This window comes from Scyliorhinus torazame, chromosome 14, assembly GCF_047496885.1.
Source record: "Scyliorhinus torazame isolate Kashiwa2021f chromosome 14, sScyTor2.1, whole genome shotgun sequence".
Lineage (NCBI taxonomy): Eukaryota > Metazoa > Chordata > Chondrichthyes > Carcharhiniformes > Scyliorhinidae > Scyliorhinus > Scyliorhinus torazame.
In genome coordinates this window covers 21,521,483-21,540,295 of record NC_092720.1, presented here as the reverse complement: position 1 = coordinate 21,540,295, position 18,813 = coordinate 21,521,483, and the positions used below count along the sequence as shown (strand labels likewise).

The 18,813-nt window shown below is 47.7% G+C and overlaps 1 long non-coding RNA gene across 1 annotated transcript; it reads right to left on the bottom strand.

Moving 5' to 3' along the window:
* Positions 1-243: 243 nt before the first annotated feature.
* On the bottom strand, positions 244-18,589 carry LOC140389268 (uncharacterized). The gene is made up of 3 exons (XR_011934316.1): positions 18,453-18,589; positions 10,078-10,246; positions 244-1,044 (listed from the first exon to the last, which is right to left on the bottom strand). It is a non-coding gene; the product is annotated as an uncharacterized lncRNA (long non-coding RNA).
* Positions 18,590-18,813: the final 224 nt, after the last annotated feature.

The following is an 18,813-nucleotide window of genomic DNA, read 5'->3' as shown; positions in this document are numbered from 1 at the left end:
CAATTAAGGGCAATTTAGTGTGGCCAATCCGCCTAGCTTGCACATTTTTAGGTTGTGGGGGCGAAACCCACGCAAACACGGGGAGAATGTGCAAACTCCACACGGACAGTGGCCCAGAGCCGGGATCGAACCTGGGACCTCGGCGCCGTGAGGCAGCAGGGCTAACCCACTGCGCCACCGTGCTGCCCTTTTGTGATATATTTGTTATTGCCGCAAAGAGAAAACGAAACAGAGGTGCCAAGCTTTAGTTTTGTAAAAACATAGTGCAGGGTTTATTTGGACATGTTGCTTCTACAGGGTAAGATAGTGAACTCCCCCAAAAGCCGCAAAATGTTCCGATGACGTCACTGTATCACGTGACATTTCACCAGCCAAGTGTTATTTGAATACATGACACCCCTCTCCTTTACCTCTTTATGCCAATATCTTTTCTTTTAATCTGTGAACAGATCCAAAATGATATTCATATCATGACATCATTCATGTTATTTATACATAAGTAAGACGGTCTCGTTGGCAGACATCTGTCTTGTTTAGATAATATCCGATGTCCAGGAATTTGGCTCTTTGAGGTCATGAAAGTTTCTTCCTGTTCAATTGTTGGTGGTATTTCTTGTGAAACTAACCTGTCTCTGGTATTGACGATTCTGTTGTTACAGATACAGTAATTTCTGCAGCAGTAGATCTCAGTTCTGTCGTATCGCTGTCCATACACTCAGATGTGAATATTTCTGGTGAAGACTTTGTACATTTACTCGGTGACGCTAGGTTTGCCAACGGCAAACTCGTTCATCGTCTGTTTGAACTGTGTACGGTATCGGACCTGTCTTGGCTAGAATGATGGCTGGAGTCCATTTTTCACTCCAGGTATAACTTCCAGCCAGAACATGTTCTCCATGATTAAAGGCTCTTCTTTAAATTTTGCTCTCTTTTAACCATTTGTGTTTGATGCTGTTGCCTGACAATTTCCGACGTTGTAGGTGGTATCAAGAGGTCGAATTGCTTCCTCAATTTCCTCTTGAATAGTTATGTTCCTTGTTGTCGCTGCAAAGAGAATGAATCAGAGATGGCACACGTCAAGTTCGTATAACATAGAGCAAGGGGTATATTTGCAAAATGCTGCCAAACAGACTGCAATGGTGAACTCCACAAGACCCTCTGATGATTGCGTAACATGTGACGTTACACCAGCCAATGGTCTTGCTCGGATACATAACTTCGCTCCTCCCTCTTTACTCTTTTAGTGCCCCTGGCATTTTTACTTAATCAAACACTTTAACACAGATCCAACACATCATGCCACAACTAACATTGTTATGCTACGGATACATATGTACATTAGTAAGACAGTCTCTGGTATGGATGTCTGTCTCATTTTGGCAGAACACGATGTTGAAGAACTTGGCTCTCAGGGGCACTAGAAGTGTCTTCCTGCACAGTGATCGGTGTTACATCTGACGAAACCAACTCAGGAACTGTCTCTGGCTGTGCAGAAGACTCTGTCGTAACAGGTTCCATAACCTCGGCAGTTGTAGTCCGCAAGTCTGGCATATCGCTGCGCACACTCTGTGGTGTAAGCATCTGGTACCGATTCTGTACTCTCATGGCGTGCAGACAATAATTGGTCAGGGTGCTAATGCCAAATTTGTTCACCGTCAGATTGTACAGTATATATAAGTTTTGCTAGTACGATTGCTGGAGGCCATTTTTTGCCTGAGGGAGAGTTTCTGGCGAGAACACATTCCCCACGGTCAAATATTTTTGGAAGTTGTTCCCTTCGGGCCACTTGCACCTATGTCATTGCCTGACTATCTCTAAAGTTGATGGGGGAGTCAAAAGGTCGAACTGCAACAAAAAGTAGCACTGTTGCTTCACAGTTCCAGAGTCCCAGGTTTGATTCCTGGCTTGGGTCACTGTCTGTGCGGAGTCTGCATGTTCTCCCCGTGTCTGCGTGGGTTTCCTCCGGGTGCTCTGGTTTCCTCCCACAAGTCCTGAAAGACGTGCTGTTAGGTGAATTGGAGAATCTCAATTCCCTCTGTGTACCAGAACAGGTGCCGGAATGTGGCGACTAGGGGCTTTTCACAGTAACTTCATTACAGTGTTAATGTAAACCTACTTGTGACAATAAAGCTTATTATTATTATGGAAAAACTGCTCCCATCCTGCTTGTGGGAAGTGAGTAGGAAGTAGTTGGCTGTTAATACGACCTGCACTATATCCACATGTAAAAAAAATCAAAGGAATTAATGGTGTCTGTCACTGATTGTGTGGTTCATCTCTGATTCAGCGTTACAGCATTTGATTTGATCACCCCGAGCTCATGATTACTCTTTGCAAACTGGGATTGTGGCTTATGCAAGGTCAGATTTTAATTATGGTCAATTATCCCCACTTATACTTTGCTCTGATGTTGGGCCAAGCAATAATACTGCGAGGATAATTGCAGAACACGTATAAACTGTGACTATTATAAAGTATGCATGATAATATTCCAGACTTCATATTCAGTGCACTCGGTAGAAAAAAATGAGGTGCTGGTTTTCATTCCCCCAAAAGTTATTTCTCCTCGTCCCGTCTCCCCCCTTCCCGCCCCAGAATTTACTCCCACAATTTTACAGCACCACAAATTAAGGGCAGGATTCTCCAGCCTCCCAGCCGCGTGCTTCTTGGCAACGGAGGTGGCATGGTGTTTGCTGGCGGCGGGATTCTCTGCTCCCACTGCTCCTCAATGGGAATTCCCATTGGAGTCGCCCCACGCCACCAGAATACCCGCGGGCAGGAGTGGGCTGCCGGCGGGACCAGAGGATCCTGCCGGTGGAACAGCCGGAGAATTCCAGCCAAAATGCCCGATTTACAGAAATTGCATTATCGCCCGCACGGGCCTCTGGGGTAGGGGTGAATAACTACCCTGTGGATCTTGCAGAATATGAGCTCCCCCAATAAGGGGTCAGGGAACCTTGAGAAATGTTTACTTAGTATAAATAGACTCGGCCAGAAAGGCATCGAAAAGCCAGAAAGTCAGAGAGATCTAGGTGCACAGGTCCACAGGTCTCTGAAAGGGGCAACACAGGTGGAGAAGGTAGTCAAGAAGGCATACGGCATGCTTGCCTTCATTGGCCGGGGCATTGAGTATAAGAATTGGCAAGTCATGTTGCAGCTGTATAGGACCTTAGTTAGGCCACACTTGGAGTATAGTGTTCAATTCTGGTCGCCACTCTACCAGAAGGATGTGGAGGCTTTAGAGAGGGTGCAGAAGAGATTTACCAGAATGTTGCCCGGTATGGAGGGCATTAGCTATGAGGAGCGGTTGAAGAAACTCGGTTAGTTCTCACTGGAACGATGGAGGTTGAGGGGCGACCTGATAGAGGTCTACAAAATTATGAGGGGCATAGACAGAGTGGATAGTCAGAGGCTTTTCCCTGGGGTAGAGGGGTCAATTACTAGGGGGCATAGGTTTAAGGTGAGAGGGGCAAGGTTTAGAGTAAATGTATGAGGCAAGTTTTTTACGCAGAGGGTAGTGGGCGCCTGGAACTCGCTACCGGAGGAGGTGGTGGAAGCAGGGACGATAGTGACATTTAAGGGGCATCTTGACAAATACATGAATAGGATGGGAATAGAGGGATACGGACCCAGGAAGTGTAGCAGATTGTAGTTTAGTCGGACAGCATGGTCGCCACGGGCTTGGAGGGCCGAAGGGCCTGTTCCTGTGCTATACTTTTCTTTGTTCTTTGTTCTTTGATTGGAGAAGACCCAGTAGGGAACTACTGGAGCTGATTCTAATAGTTGTTGCAAAATAAAGAAAGTTTTCATTTTGACGAACTCGGTGCGGACTCTTTGTGGCCCTTACAAGAAAATGGTAATAAAGTCGCTTGAAGCCACACCTCTGGGGTTTCCTGCTTTTTTCTTAAATTGGATCAGTGTTTGTTTTCTACCACTTTCTGGGGCTGGATAAAAAGACAGTGAAAGTTGGCAGAGGTCCTTAATTGGCCACTTGAGTGGTTCAGTTGGGCTTACAAGTTGCTGGCACGATGGTAATGGGATGGCATTGGGAATGGAGCACAATACCATCTGATACTATTTTACCAGCCCTCTCACCTCTGAACTAATCCTAAAAGACTCTATAACATTCTGGCCAAGTTGCTGTCAACCTCCATTGACCAGAAACTGAACTGGACTAGCCACATAAATACTGTGGCTACCAGAGTGGGTCAGAGGCTAGGAATCTTGAGGCGAGTAACTAACTCGTAGATGTGTACCATCTACAAGATGCAGTGCAGGAACTCACCAAGGTTCCTTCGACAACACCTTCCAAACCCAGGACCACTACCATCTAGAAGGACAAGAGCAGGCAGCAGGTTTGTGGGAACCCCACCACCTGGAGTTTCCTCTCCAAGTCAGTCACCACCCCGAATTGGAAATATATCACCTTTCCTTCATTGTTGCTGGGTCAAAATCAAGGAATTCCCTCCCTAACAGGCCATTGGTTGTACCTACACCACAGGGATTGCAGCGGTTCAAGAAGAAAACTCACCACCGCCTTTTGAAGGGCAACTAGGGATGGGCAATAAATACTGGCCTGACCATGAGGTCCACATCCCATAAATGATTTTTAAAAAAATGCTGACAATGTATAAAGCTATCCTACTGGAAATTCAAAATTCATTGGTTCAGGTAGGATCAAGCCTGCCCACTTTTCTCACCCAGCCTGACAACACCCCCCCCCCCCCCCCCCACCCCCATGTGAATCCCGTCCATCCCCCAATGTGGTTGACCTTTTAGTTGGTCCTGGTTATGTGAAACCATTCAATAAGTCCCACCGTTACTTGGTCCAGCTTGGGGCAGGTACAAAGCTCATTCATTTACTGAGCACATCATCAGAACAGACAAGGAAGGCTCAACCCAGTGCGTGCTAAAGCTTCCTGTAACTTGCTAAAAGGTTAATTGATTAATGGATTTCAAATGGGACCTGAAAGTGAGCAAAGTGAAGCTCAATTAGCGATGTTTCTGGGGTTAAAAAAAGAACAAAAGTATATTGATTTCCTGAAAGGTTCATGCTAATTGTAAGAGCTATCCCCTGAGAATTTGCAAATTTGAATTCTATTGTCCTGGACACGTTTCTTCACCTACTAACCACATTAAATGAGTTTACCACAAGAAACAATTTATCCATTTTCCCAATATTCAGGGGAAGGCTAGCTTAATCATGTTGAATAACCAGCCACGTTACAGCAACAATACAGTTGCCGTTAATTCAACTGCTTTCACTCTACTGAGGAAAGTCCCAACCTTCCTGATCCAAATCAATTAGCTGAGACTTTAGAATCCGATTTGGATTCAGGAGTCTCTCAGAGTAAGTTTGTCATTCGGGCCTTATTGGTCCAGTGTCACCATCGTCCGCTTTGAATCTGAACGTGTGGATTGAAGCCTCGCTGAAAGATTCCACCAACATCCTCTGGAGTGACAGCACAATGCAGAGAGGGTGCTCCATTGTCGGAGGTGCCGTTAAATAAACTCAGATGAGACGTATGAAATCAATCACGGCGGTACTCGAAGGAGGAAAGTGGTTTGGCCACCACCAGGATACGGGCAGGATTTTCCTGCCTTTTCCGCCGGTGGGATCTTGTGGTCCTGCCGAAGGCGAACCCCCCCCCCGCCGCCGGTGGTAGGTCTTCTGGCTTCAAGGCAGGCGAGCCAAGCAAAATGCCGGAGACATCAGCAGGTCAGGAAGATTCCGCCGGCAGCCAATGGTGAGCCATCTCCTCTGCCCGACAACGCACCCTGAAGGGGTGCGGGAAGATCCCACCCAATGTGTCCAGCCGTGGGCACCGTATTCTAGGAAAGGTGGGGATGCATTAGAGAGGATGCAATGATGGTTTCCCGCTGGGTCACTGTCTGTGCGGAGTCTGCACGTTCTCCCCGTGTCTGCGTGGGTTTCCTCCGGGTGCTCCGGTTTCCTCCCACGTGCAGGTTAGGTGGATTGGCCATGCTAAATTGCACTTGGTGTCCAAAAAGGTTACGAGGGGTTATTGGGTTAGATAGGGTGGAAGTGAGGGCTTAGGTGGGTCGGTGCAGACTTGCTGGCCTCCTTCTGCACTTTATGTTCTATGTTCTATGACCTCTTTTGTCGCCACGCCATCGTGTGACGACTCAACATCTTCCCCATTTAGCTGGGACGCTCGGTGGCATGAGATGTAACAGTGTGCGCAATAGGAAAATATGTACAGACCATTAAACAAACTGACTATTTACATCAAAGCAAATCAGTTCGGATGCTGGAATCTGAAACAGAAAATACTGGACAATCCCAGCAGGTCTGACAGCATCTGTGGAGAGAGAAGGGAGCTACCGTTTCGAGTCTGGATGACTCTTTGTCAAAGCAAGAGAGAACTGGGGGGGGGGGCAGAGAGAGAGAGAGAGAGAGAACAAAGGTAAGTAATGTGTCAAGAGGACAACTGGGAACAGGGGACAGATGGGCCACATGGTGAGAACAATGAACAAAGTAAAGTACAGCACACGAACAGGCCTTTCGGCCCTCCAAGTCTGTGCTGATCATGATGCCCCAACTAAAAACAAAACCTTCTGCCCTTACTCGGTCCGTGTCCCTCTATTTCCTCCCTATTCATGTACCCATCCAGGTGCCTTTTAAATGTTGCTGATGTGCCCACTTCCACCACATCCTCTGGCAGCGCGTTTCAGGCACCCACCACTTTCTGTGTGAAAAACTTACCCCGCACATTTCCCTTAAACCTTCCCACTCTCACCTTTAATCTGTGCCCCCTTGTAATTGACACTTCCGCCCTTGGAAAAGCCTCTGACTATCCACCCTGTCTATGCCTCTCAAAATTTTGTAGACCTCTATCAGGTCTCCTCTCAGACTCCGTCTTTCCAGTGAAAACAATCGTAGTCTGTATCCATCTAGCCAGCCCATCCCGAATCCCATGTATTTTAGTTTTTGTACCAGTCTGCCATGTGGGACCTTGTCAAATGCTTTACTAAAGTCCAAATAAACTACATCCACAGCACTTCCATCATCAATTTTCTTTGTCACCTCTTCAACAAACTCAATCAAGTCGGTGAGATATGACCTTCCCCGTACAAAACCATGTTGCCTGTCACTAAGTAGCTCATTTTTCTCCAAATGGGCATATATTCTGTCCCTCGATATCTTTTCCAAAAGCTTCCCCGCCACTGATGTCAGGCTCACGGGCCTATAATTTGTTGGATTATCCCTGCTTCTTTTCTTGAACAAGGGAATAACATTGGTTATTGTCCAGTTCTATGGAACCGCGCCTGTGATCAAAGAGGATGTGACAATATCAATTAAGGCCCCAGCTATTTTTCGACTTCTCTCCCGCAGTAACCTGGGATAGATCCCATCAGGCCCCGGGGACTTGTCTACCTTAATGCAATTTAGGATACTCAACACTTCCTCCTTTGATATATTGACGTTCTCAAGAGAGTTCACACACCTATCCCTGACCTCAACATCCGTCATGTCCTTCTCCCTGGTTAATACTGATACAAAGGACTCATTAACTTCCCTCCATTGCCCCTGAGTGGGCCTACTCTTTCTCTTGCTACCCTCTTGCTCCTGATATATGCATAAAAAGCCTTGGGATTCTCCTTGACCATGTTTACTAAAGACATTTCATGGCCCCTTTTAGCCCTCCTAATTCCACGTTTAAGTTCCTTCCTACTTTCACTGTACTCAAGGGCTTTGTCAGCTTTTGGATGCCTAGACTTATCGTATGCTTCATTTTTCCTTTTGACTAAGCTTACAATTTCCCTTGTCACTCATGGTTCCTGAATCCTGCTATTTCTATCCTTCATTTTTAGGGGACTTGCCTGTCCTGCACTTCAATCAACTGGCCTTTAAAAGCCTCCCACATGTCATATATGGATTTACCTTCAAATAGCCGCTCTCAACCCACATTCCCCAGTTCCTGTCTAATTTGGATGTAATTGGCCCTCGCCCAATTAAGCACCCTCACCTGCGGGTCACTCATGTCCTCATCCATGACTATTCTAAATCTTATGGAATTATGGTTGCTAAGCCCAAAATGCTCCCCCCTGAAACACCAATCAGCTGAGCTGGCTCATTTCCCAATACCAAGTCTAGTATGGCTCCCTCCCTGGTTGGATTGTCAACATACTGTATCAAAAAGCCCTCCTGGACACATCTAATAAACTGCTCTCCATCCGAGCCGCTGGCTGTAATGGATTCCCAGTCATTATGGGGGGAGTTAAAGTCACCCATCACAACTACTCTGCTTTTTTGGACCTTTTCAGTATCTGGCTACACAACTGCTCCTCTATTTCCTGCGGGCTGTTGGGAGATCTATAGTACACACCCAACATTGTGTTTTCACCCTTCTTATTCCTCACTGCAAGATCCCTCCAATGTGTCCTCCCTCAACACAGCTGTGATCTGCCCCCTAATCAGCAAGGGGCGGCACATTGGCACTGCGGCCTCACAGCTCCAGGGTCCCAGTTTCAATTCCGGCCTCGGGTGACTCTGTGGAGTTTGCACTTTCTCCCCGTGTCTGCGCGGGTTACCACCGGGTGCTCCGGTTTCCTCCCACAGTCCAAAGATGTGCAGGTTAGGTGGATTGGCCATGCCAAATTGCCCCTTTGTGTCCAAAAGGTTTGGTCATGTTACTGGGTTACGGTGATAGGGTGGAGGCATGGGCTCGAGTGGGGTGCTCTTTCCAGGGGCCAGTGCTGACTCGATGGACCAAATGGGCTCCTTCTGTACTGTAAATTCTATGATTCAATGCAACTCCCCCACCTCTTTTGTTTCCTCTTCTGTTCCGACAAAAACAACGATATCCCGGAATGTTAAGCTGCTAATCCTATCCCTCCTTTAACAATAGCTCCGTAACTGCAATTACATCATAGTTCCATGCCGTAATCCAGGCTCTCAGTTCATCTGTCTTACCTGTTATACTTCTTGCATTGACGCAAACATTCTAGACCTACAATCCCGCTGAGCCCTGTGGCTTCCCTCTGCCTGCTCGTATTCTGCGCTATGTTTATCTCAGTCTCACTTTTTTCCCCCAGTCTCTAACGTACTGGCCTGCTGTTCCGGTTCCCACCCTCTTGCCACACTAAGTTAAACCCTCCCGAACAGCACCAACAAATCTCCCGCCCAGGATATTGGTGCCCTTCCAGTTCACGTGCAACCCGTCCTTCTTGTACAGGTCCCATCTTTCCCAGAAGACATCCCAGTGATCAATACATCTAAAGCATCTCCCTCCTACACCCAACTCTTTGGCCACGTGTTCAACTATACTATCTCCCCATCACTAGTACGTGGCCCGGGGAGTAATCCCGAGATTACTACCCCAGAGACCCTGCTTTTTAGCACTCGACCTAACTCCCTGAATTGTCTGCAGGATCTCTTCCCTCTTCCTACCTATGTAATTAGCACCAATGTGGACAATGATATCTGTCTGTTTAACCTCCTGTTTCAGGATGCCCTGTAGCCGTTCAGAGACATTCAGGACCCTGGCACCAGGTAGGTGACACACCATCCTGGAGTCCATTTTGAGCCACAGAAACGCTTGTCTGTGCCCCTGACTATCGAATCTCCTACAAGTATCACGCGCTTGGACTTAACCCGACCCTGTTCTACAGCAGAACCAATTGTGGTGCCACAGGTCAGGCTGCTGCTGGTCTCTTCCCTTGAGAGGCTATCCCCCCCCCCCCCCAATAGTATCCAAAATGATACACCTGTGTACGAGGGGAATAGACACGGAAGGCTCCTGTCTTACTTGCCTGCCTCTCCTGGTGGATACCCATCTATCTGTCTGAATCTGCGGTGTGAAAACCTCCCTGAAGCTAATGTCTAGCTCACTCTCTGTCCCCGTATGCTCCGCAATGAGTCCAGCTGCTGCTCCAACCGAACTACACGGCCTGTGAGGGGATGCAGCTGGTCACACTTCCCGCAGACATAGTTGTCAGGGACACTAGAAAGCTAACCTGATCTCCCACATCTAGCAGGAGGAGCATACCACTGCCCTAGCTGCCATCTCTGCCCTAGTACACTTAAGAAAGATATAAGAATAAGAATCTTACCTTGCTTGCCCTCCTCACAGTGCCTTTTTTTTTGAGTTAGAGGAGGAGGGAGAGGGGGCAACATTAATGCAATGTTTTGGGCTTCATCCCTCCTGGACACCAGTTCTTCGGCTACCCACAGTATATTCGAGGTGACTGAGTTGACCTCTCCCAGAATCGTCTTCTGCCGCTGAGGTGGGGGATGGAAGACAGCGGTGAGGGAAAAGCAGATCAATGGAAGAAATGAAGATAGATTGATAGAAAAAAAAATGGGGTGAAGGTGGAGGCGAGAGTTAAGTCTGGAGCTGTTGAACTCAATGTTAAGTCCAGGAGGCTGTAATGCCCTTAATCAGAAGATTAGGTGCTGTTCCTCCAGTTTGCGTTGAGCTTCCCTGGAACATGGGTGGCATGGCGGCACAATTGTTAGCACTGCTGCCTCACAGCGCCAGGGATGGAATAATTCTGGCCTGAAGTGATTGTTTGGTTGGAGTATGTATGTAGTCCCCGTGTCTGTGTGGGTTTCTTCCGGGTGCTCTGGTTTCCTCCCACAATCCAAAGATGTTCAGGTTGGGAGGATTGGCCATGATAAAATTGCCCCTTAGTGTCAAAAGATTGCAGGTTAGGCAGGGATAGGGTGGGGGATTGGGGCCTAGCTTGGGTGCTCGTTCAGAGGGTTGGTGCAGACTCGATGGGCTGAATGGCCTCCTTCTGCATGGTAGGGATTCTATGATTCTTCTCTGATTCGACGAATATTGTAGCAGGCCAAGGACGGACATTAGAACGGGATGGTGAGTTGAAGTGGCAAGCGACAGAAAGGTCTGGGTCCTGCTTGCGGACAGACTGAAGATGTTCTGCAAAGGGGGTCACCCAGTCTGTGTTTAGTCTCTCCGTAGAGTAGACCCCCATTGGGAGCAGCGAATGCAACAGACCAGGTTGAAGGAGGTGCATATGAAGCGCTGCCTCACCTGGAAAAAAAGAGTCTTTAGTCCTTGGATGGTGAAATGGGAGGAGGTCAAGGAACCGTTGCTGCACCTTCTGCGATTGCATGGGAAGAAAGTGAGGTGTTGGGGATGGCGGAGGAGGTTCTCCGATTGGTCTACATAATGATATTGATGGCTGCTTGTCACATTTAAGTCTTTTTCTCACAGAAGCTGCTTGTAGACTAAATTGCTATATATTCCTCAAACCACTCGAAGAAGGCAGTTTGCAGCTAAGTGTTCAGAATCCTCAGCAGAGGAATTGGACTTTGGGCCAACAGGTGTCAGCTCAGTCAGCGAGGTGACCTCACACTTGTCACCTCCAGCATGAGGGCTGAATGAAATTAGGCCTCAGGCCTTATTTAAATGGATCAACCATCTTGTTTGTTTTGGGGGGGGGGGGGGGGAATCCACGAGGCCCCACTCAGGAAGTGACAGGAGATCGGGGCAGCACGGTAGCATGGTGGTTAGTACAATTGCTTCACAGCTCCAGGGTCCCAGGTTCGATTCCGACTTGGGTCACTGTCTGTGTGGAGTCTGCACATCCTCCCCGTGTGTGCGTGGGTTTCCTCCAGGTGCTCCAGTTTCCTCCCACAGTCCAAAGATGTGCAGGTTAGGTGGACTGGCCATGATAAATTGCCCTTAGTGTCCAAAATTGCCCTTAGTGTTGGGTGGGGTTACTGGATTATGGGGATAGGGTGGAGTTGTTTACCTTGGGTAGGGTGCTCTTTCCAAGAGCTGGTGCAGACTCGATGGGCCGAATGGCCCCCTTCTGCACTGTAAATTCTATGAAAAAAAAAATCCAGGGGAAGGCCTCAAACTCTGGCTGACAGCGCTGCCTTGGTTTTATTTCATACGCCTCAGATTCGCACTCCTGAATTTCCTGGGCCCACAGGAATAGAAAGCCTTTACGTTTTCCTGGGCCAATTTGTTCAATGGCTTCATCAGTCTCCTTTGGGTGCTGTCAGTCAGGACTCTCAATGCTCACTAATTTAGTCTGATGTCTCGACCCAACCACTCGCACTGGAAGCTTACAATCAGGGGCTCATTACCGGCTCCGATTTGCATGTTCAAGCAGCCTTCACCTGTCATTGTCACACTGCTGTAATCTGGGAACGTTGTGCTCGTATTCCCATCCACATGATCGCAGGCGGGAAAGCTCGTGAATAATGCTGCTTTGATTGTAAATTCATGATTTCATGTTATCCAGCCAGTAACCGTGACCCTGAGGGGATCCTCTGTCAAGCGACGTTCCTGCTGGTCTGTTAGTCCATGTGGCTCGAGCTGCTGACATGAACATAGAACATAGAACATAGAAAATACAGCACAGAACAGGCCCTTCGGCCCACGATGTTGTGCCGAACCTTTGTCCTAGATTAATCATAGATTATCATTGAATTTACAGTGCAGAAGGAGGCCATTCGGCCCTTTGAGTCTGCACCGGCTCTTGGAAAGAGCACCCTACCCAAACTCAACACCTTCACCCAACACCAAGGGCAATTTGGACATTAAGGGCAATTTATCATTGGCCAATTCACCTAACCTGCACATCTTTGGATTGTGGGAGGAAACCGGAGCACCCGGAGGAAACCCACGCAGACACGGGGAGGACGTGCAGACTCCGCACAGTCAGTGACCCAAGCCGGAATCGAACCTGGGACCCTGGAGCTGTGAAGCAATTGTGCTATCCACAATGCTACCGTGCTGCCCTTGAGAACAAATAAATCTACACTATATCATTTAACCGTAATCCATGTACCTATCCAATAGCTGCTTGAAGGTCCCTAATGTTTCCGACTCAACTACTTCCACAGGCAGTGCATTCCATGCCCCCACTACTCTCTGGGTAAAGAACCTACCTCTGATATCCCTCCTATATCTTCCACCTTTCACCTTAAATTTATGTCCCCTTGTAATGGTTTGTTCCACCCGGGGAAAAAGTCTCTGACTGTCTACTCTATCTATTCCCCTGATCATCTTATAAACCTCTATCAAGTCGCCCCTCATCCTTCTCCGTTCTAATGAGAAAAGGCCTAGCACCCTCAACCTTTCCTCGTAAGACCTACTCTCCATTCCAGGCAACATCCTGGTAAATCTTCTTTGCACCTTTTCCAAAGCTTCCACATCCTTCCTAAAATGAGGCGACCAGAACTGTACACAGTACTCCAAATGTGGCCTTACCAAAGTTTTGTACAGCTGCATCATCACCTTACGGCTCTTAAATTCAATCCCTCTGTTAATGAACGCGAGCACACCATAGGCCTTCTTCACAGCTCTATCCACTTGAGTGGCAACTTTCAAAGATGTATGAACATAGACCCCAAGATCTCTCTGCTCCTCCACATTGCCAAGAAGTCTACCGTTAACCCTGTATTCCGCATTCATATTTGTCCTTCCAAAATGGACAACCTCACACTTTTCAGGGTTAAACTCCATCTGCCACTTCTCAGCCCAGCTCTGCATCCTATCTATGTCTCTTTGCAGCCGACAACAGCCCTCCTTACTATCCACAACTCCACCAATCTTCGTATCATCTGCAAATTTACTGACCCACCCTTCAACTCCCTCATCCAAGTCATTAATGAAAATCACAAACAGCAGAGGACCCAGAACTGATCCCTGCGGTACGCCACTGGTAACTGGGATCCAGGCTGAATATTTGCCATCCACCACCACTCTCTGACTTCTATCGGTTAGCCAGTTCGTTATCCAACTGGCCAAATTTCCCACTATCCCATGCCTCCTTACTTTCTGCATAAGCCTACCATGGGGAACTTTATCAAATGCCTTACTAAAATCCATGTACACTACATCCACTGCTTTACCTTCATCCACATGCTTGGTCACCTCCTCAAAGAATTCAATAAGATTTGTAAGGCAAGACCTACCCCTCACAAATCCGTGCTGACTATCCCTAATCAAGCAGTGTCTTTCCAGATGCTCAGAAATCCTATCCTTCAGTACCCTTTCCATTACTTTGCCTACCACCGAAGTAAGACTAACTGGCCTGTAATTCCCAGGGTTATCCCTAGTCCCTTTTTTGAACAGGGGCACGACATTCGCCACTCTCCAATCCCCTGGTACCACCCCTGCCACCCCTGTTGACAGTGAGGACGAAAAGATCATTGCCAACGGCTCTGCAATTTCATCTCTTGCTTCCCATAGAATCCTTGGATATATCCCGTCAGGCCCGGGGGACTTGTCTATCCTCAAGTTTTTCAAAATGCCCAACACATCTTCCTTCCTAACAAGTATTTCCTCGAGCTTACCAATCTGTTTCACACTGTCCTCTCCAACAATATCGCCCCTCTCATTTGTAAATACAGAAGAAAAGTACTCGTTCAAGACCTCTCCTATCTCTTCAGACTCAATACACAATCTCCCGCTACTGTCCTTGATCGGACCTACCCTCGCTCTAGTCATTCTCATATTTCTCACATATGTGTAAAAGGCCTTGGGGTTTTCCTTGATCCTACCCGCCAAAGATTGTTCATGCCCTCTCTTAGCTCTCCTAATCCCTTTCTTCAGTTCCCTCCTGGCTATCTTGTATCCCTCCAATGCCCTGTCTGAACCTTGTTTCCTCAGCCTTACATAAGTCACCTTTTTCCTCTTAACAAGACATTCAACCTCTCTTGTCAACCATGGTTCCCTCACTCGACCATCTCTTCCCTGCCTGACAGGGACATACATATCAAGGACACGTAGCACCTGTTCCTTGAACAAGTTCCACATTTCATTTGTGTCCTTCCCTGCCAGCCTATGTTCCCAACTTATGCACTTCAATTCTTGTCTGACAACATCGTATTTACCCTTCCCCCAATTGTAAACCTTGCCCTGTTGCACGTACCTATCCCTCTCCATTACTAAAGTGAAAGTCACAGAATTGTGGTCACTATCTCCAAAATGCTCCCCCACTAACAAATCTATCACTTGCCCTGGCTCATTACCCAGTACTAAATCCAATATTGCCCCTCCTCTGGTCGGACAGTCTACATACTGCGTTAGAAAAGCTTCCTGGACACACTGCACAAACACCACCCCATCCAAACTATTTGATCTAAAGAGTTTCCACTCAATATTTGGGAAGTTAAAGTCGCCCATGACTACTACCCTATGACTTCTGCACCTTTCCAAAATCTGTTTCCCAATCTGTTCCTCCACATCTCTGCTACTATTGGGGGGCCTATAGAAAACTCCTAACAAGGTGACTGCTCCTTTCCTATTGAACCTCAATTCCTGTGGATTTGGTGAGCTGCGCCCACCGGGTTTGCAGGCAGCCAGGGCAGGGAATTCTGCGCCACCTCATGGTCATTCACGGTAGGTGCATCAGCTCCCACTTGCCAATATTCTCATCAAGGCCTGATTTTCAGTTGCGTCGAAAATCGTGTTTCAGTCGCACCAAAGTAAAGGCCGATCGCAAAACAATACTCTATGGTACCCCCCCTCCTCCCAGTAAGAAGAATCTTTTATCTAGTTTGGACATTATCTGTAATTAATTTAATCAGCGTACGACTGTTTCTTTGTGCCTTCATATTTTTCATCAGTCACAGATTTGGGCAGCACAGTAGCACAAGTGGCTAGCACTGGGGCTTCACAGCGCCAGGGTCCCAGGTTCGATTCCCCGCTGGGTCACTGTCTGTGCGGAGTCTGCACGTTTTCCCCGTGTCTGGGTGGGTTTCCTCTGGGAGCTCCGGTTTCCTGCCACAGTCCAAAGACATGCAGGATAGGTGGATTGGCCATGATAAATTACCCTGAGTGTCCAAAAAAGGATAGGAGGGTTTATTGGGATAGGGTGGAAGTGAGGGCTTAAATGTGTCGGTGCAGACTCGATGGGCCGAATGGTCTCCTTCTGCACTGTATGTTCTATGTATCCCATTGAATTCCTACAGTGCAGAATGAAGCCATTCAGCCCATCGGGTCTGCACTCACCCTCCAAAATCTCACCCTAACTAGGCACACTTCACCGCCCTTTCCACACCTAGCCTCCATATCTTTGGACACCAAAGGGCAATTTTGGGCATGGCCAATCCACCTAACTGCATGTTGGAAATATCAACAGCTTTAGAAAAAGCATTTTCCATCATTGTGTCTTTTTCAAAATAAATTTAGAGTATCCAATTGATTTTTTTCCAATTAAGGGGCAATTTAGCGCGGCCAATCCACCTACGCTGCACATCTTTGGGTTGTGGGGGCGAAACCCACGCAAACACGGGGAGAATGTGCAAACTCCACACGGACAGTGACCCAGAGCTGGGATCAAACCTGGGACCTCGTAGCCTTCAGTTGTAAATCAGGCTCTCAAATTCACTGTGGGAACACCATTTAAATACGTTAGTGAAATGTTCTGCCTCTCCATGGCAGGAAACTCAAGAGGCCACAACACCCACCAGTGTGAAAAAAGGGCAATGGACATGTGCACAGCAAGTCGGGGCTGGTTTAGCACAGTGGGCTAAACAGCTGACTTGTAATGCAGCACAAGGCCAGCAGCGCGGGTTCAATTCCCGTTCCGGCCTCCCCGAACAGGCGCCTAGGGGCTTTTCACAGTAACTTCATTGAAGCCTACTTGTGACAATAAGCAATTATTATTATTATTACGTATAAAACATTTTAACAACCCCAGCCCACTCTTGTTCATTATTCACAGCAAGGGAGCAAAAGTGGCTACCTTCCACTTGTGGCTACTTGCCACAAGTGGGTCACTGTGGCTTCACAGCGCCAGTGTCCCAGGTTCGATTCCCCGCTGGGTCACTGTCTGTGCAGAGTCTGCACATTCTCCCCGCGTCAGCGTGGGTTTTCTCCGGGTGCTCCGGTTTTCTTCCACAGTCCAAAGACGTGCAGGTTAGGTGGATTGGCCATGATAAATTGCCCTTCATAGCCAAAAAGTTTAGGAGGAGTTATTGGGTTATGGGGATAGGGTGGAAGTGAGGGTGCGCACTTAAGTGGGTCGGTGCAGACTCGATGGACCGAATGGCCTCCTTCTGCACTGTATGTTCTGTGTTCTATTATCCTGGGGGATTTAATATCAATTTTGTGGTGGTATGGCTGATGTCCAATCTCTGTAGGAGTTGATCATTTGCTCATCTTGTGTGTCATTCTGGACAGACGATGAAAATTAATGTAAGGTCCATTCAGATGCAATTTAGGGGATCAGCCCCTATTAATAGCCCCTTGTCCAAAGTTCACTGGGGATAAATGGTTTCTCATATTCCATGAGGAATGATGTTGAAGGTCTTTGTGAACCTCATGGGTCTAAATGCCCACCACTGTGAGACAATGTAAAATGGGCATTAGCGATTCAGCCGCCCATTGGACAACATTTGATCTTTGCAGAAATTAAACTCAAGAGAACTGACAATGTGCGGCTGACTCAATATCACCCATTTTGTCCCAGCAAAGTTCAAAGTGATCCCCACCACCTAACCCCCCCCCCCCCCCCCCCTGGTGTGTAAGCACCAGGCCATACTTGCTCAGTTGTTGCCTAAATGTATGGCAGGAAGTCCAATACCCTAAAGGTAGATGCCCCATGATGCTAGGGGCTCATCTCGAGCATCTGCCTTCCTGTGTTGCCAAGAGGAGGTGCCGGTCCTAAGAAAGTACCTGAGGCTAAAGCAACACATTGTAACTCCTGCCAATGCAAGACACCTTGTCTCTGCGAGCATATGGGTCGTGCATGCACAGAATGCCAACGATGTAATTCTGAATTCCGTGGTGCCCAGCCTGCCAATACACCTCGATGAATGTATGTGTAAATTAGGATGGACACACTGGCTGCAATTAATATGGTTGTAAGCTTAGGTTTAGCCTGAAGAATAATAAAGCTATCTATTATATATATTATATCTAATATATATATTTAGATCAGGGGTTATGGGGAGAAGGAAGGAGAATGGGAATGAGAAATAAATGGGCGATATTGAGTCAGCCACACACTGGAGCAGACTTGATGGACTGAATGGCCGAATTCTGCTCCTCTGTCTTATGGCGTTATTAATTAATGAATTAGAAATGGGGACAGGTGCCCTTCCAAATTGTAGCCGGGTGTTTTTAGGTTTGAGTATGTACACATCTGACAGGCCCCCAAATTCACACGCGGTGGGCTGGCATTAAAAGCAACTATTTCTATAAACCATAATGCAGTGGACATGTTTGTGCGGTGCTTTTAATATTGGTTTAAAATAATGAAGATGCAGTTTAAGATTTCTGCCATTCTTCCTGAAAAGTTGTTGGTGAACCATTATTCACAAAGGTAATCCATTCAGGTCCTGAGCTGAGAATTGTAACATCTTTAAAAAAGGGATGGCTTTGGCACAGCTGTGATTATTTGGGCGGCGCCATCTTTGGTCCTGGCCGCTGCCGTCCCTTGCTGCGCCGTCAGCGAGGCCCGCCCGCCGATTTTGAAAGAGAAATTTGCGCACTTACCTGCGCTCCGATGATGTGAGACACCTTCCTTTCCCTGTGGCAGCCTCAGGCCTGTAGCGCTCCCGGTCTGCGCAGGCTCCAGCGCGGAGCAGCAGGCGTGCAGCCCGCCCCCTCGTGCCCCGCCCCGCATCTCTGGAACGCCCATTGAGGGTAGGCCCGTTTGGAAACGCCCATTGAGGGCAGGCCAACCTGGGAACGCCCATTGAGGGCAGGCCAACCTGGGAACGCCCATTGAGGGCAGGCATTTAAACAGATAGAAAACAACAGGGAACTATTTTAACAAGTGTTTTAAAGGTGTGCAGACTTCTCTTCAACAGATTTTTTTGCTATTTCTTTTAACCATGCATTATTGTGGCTGGTT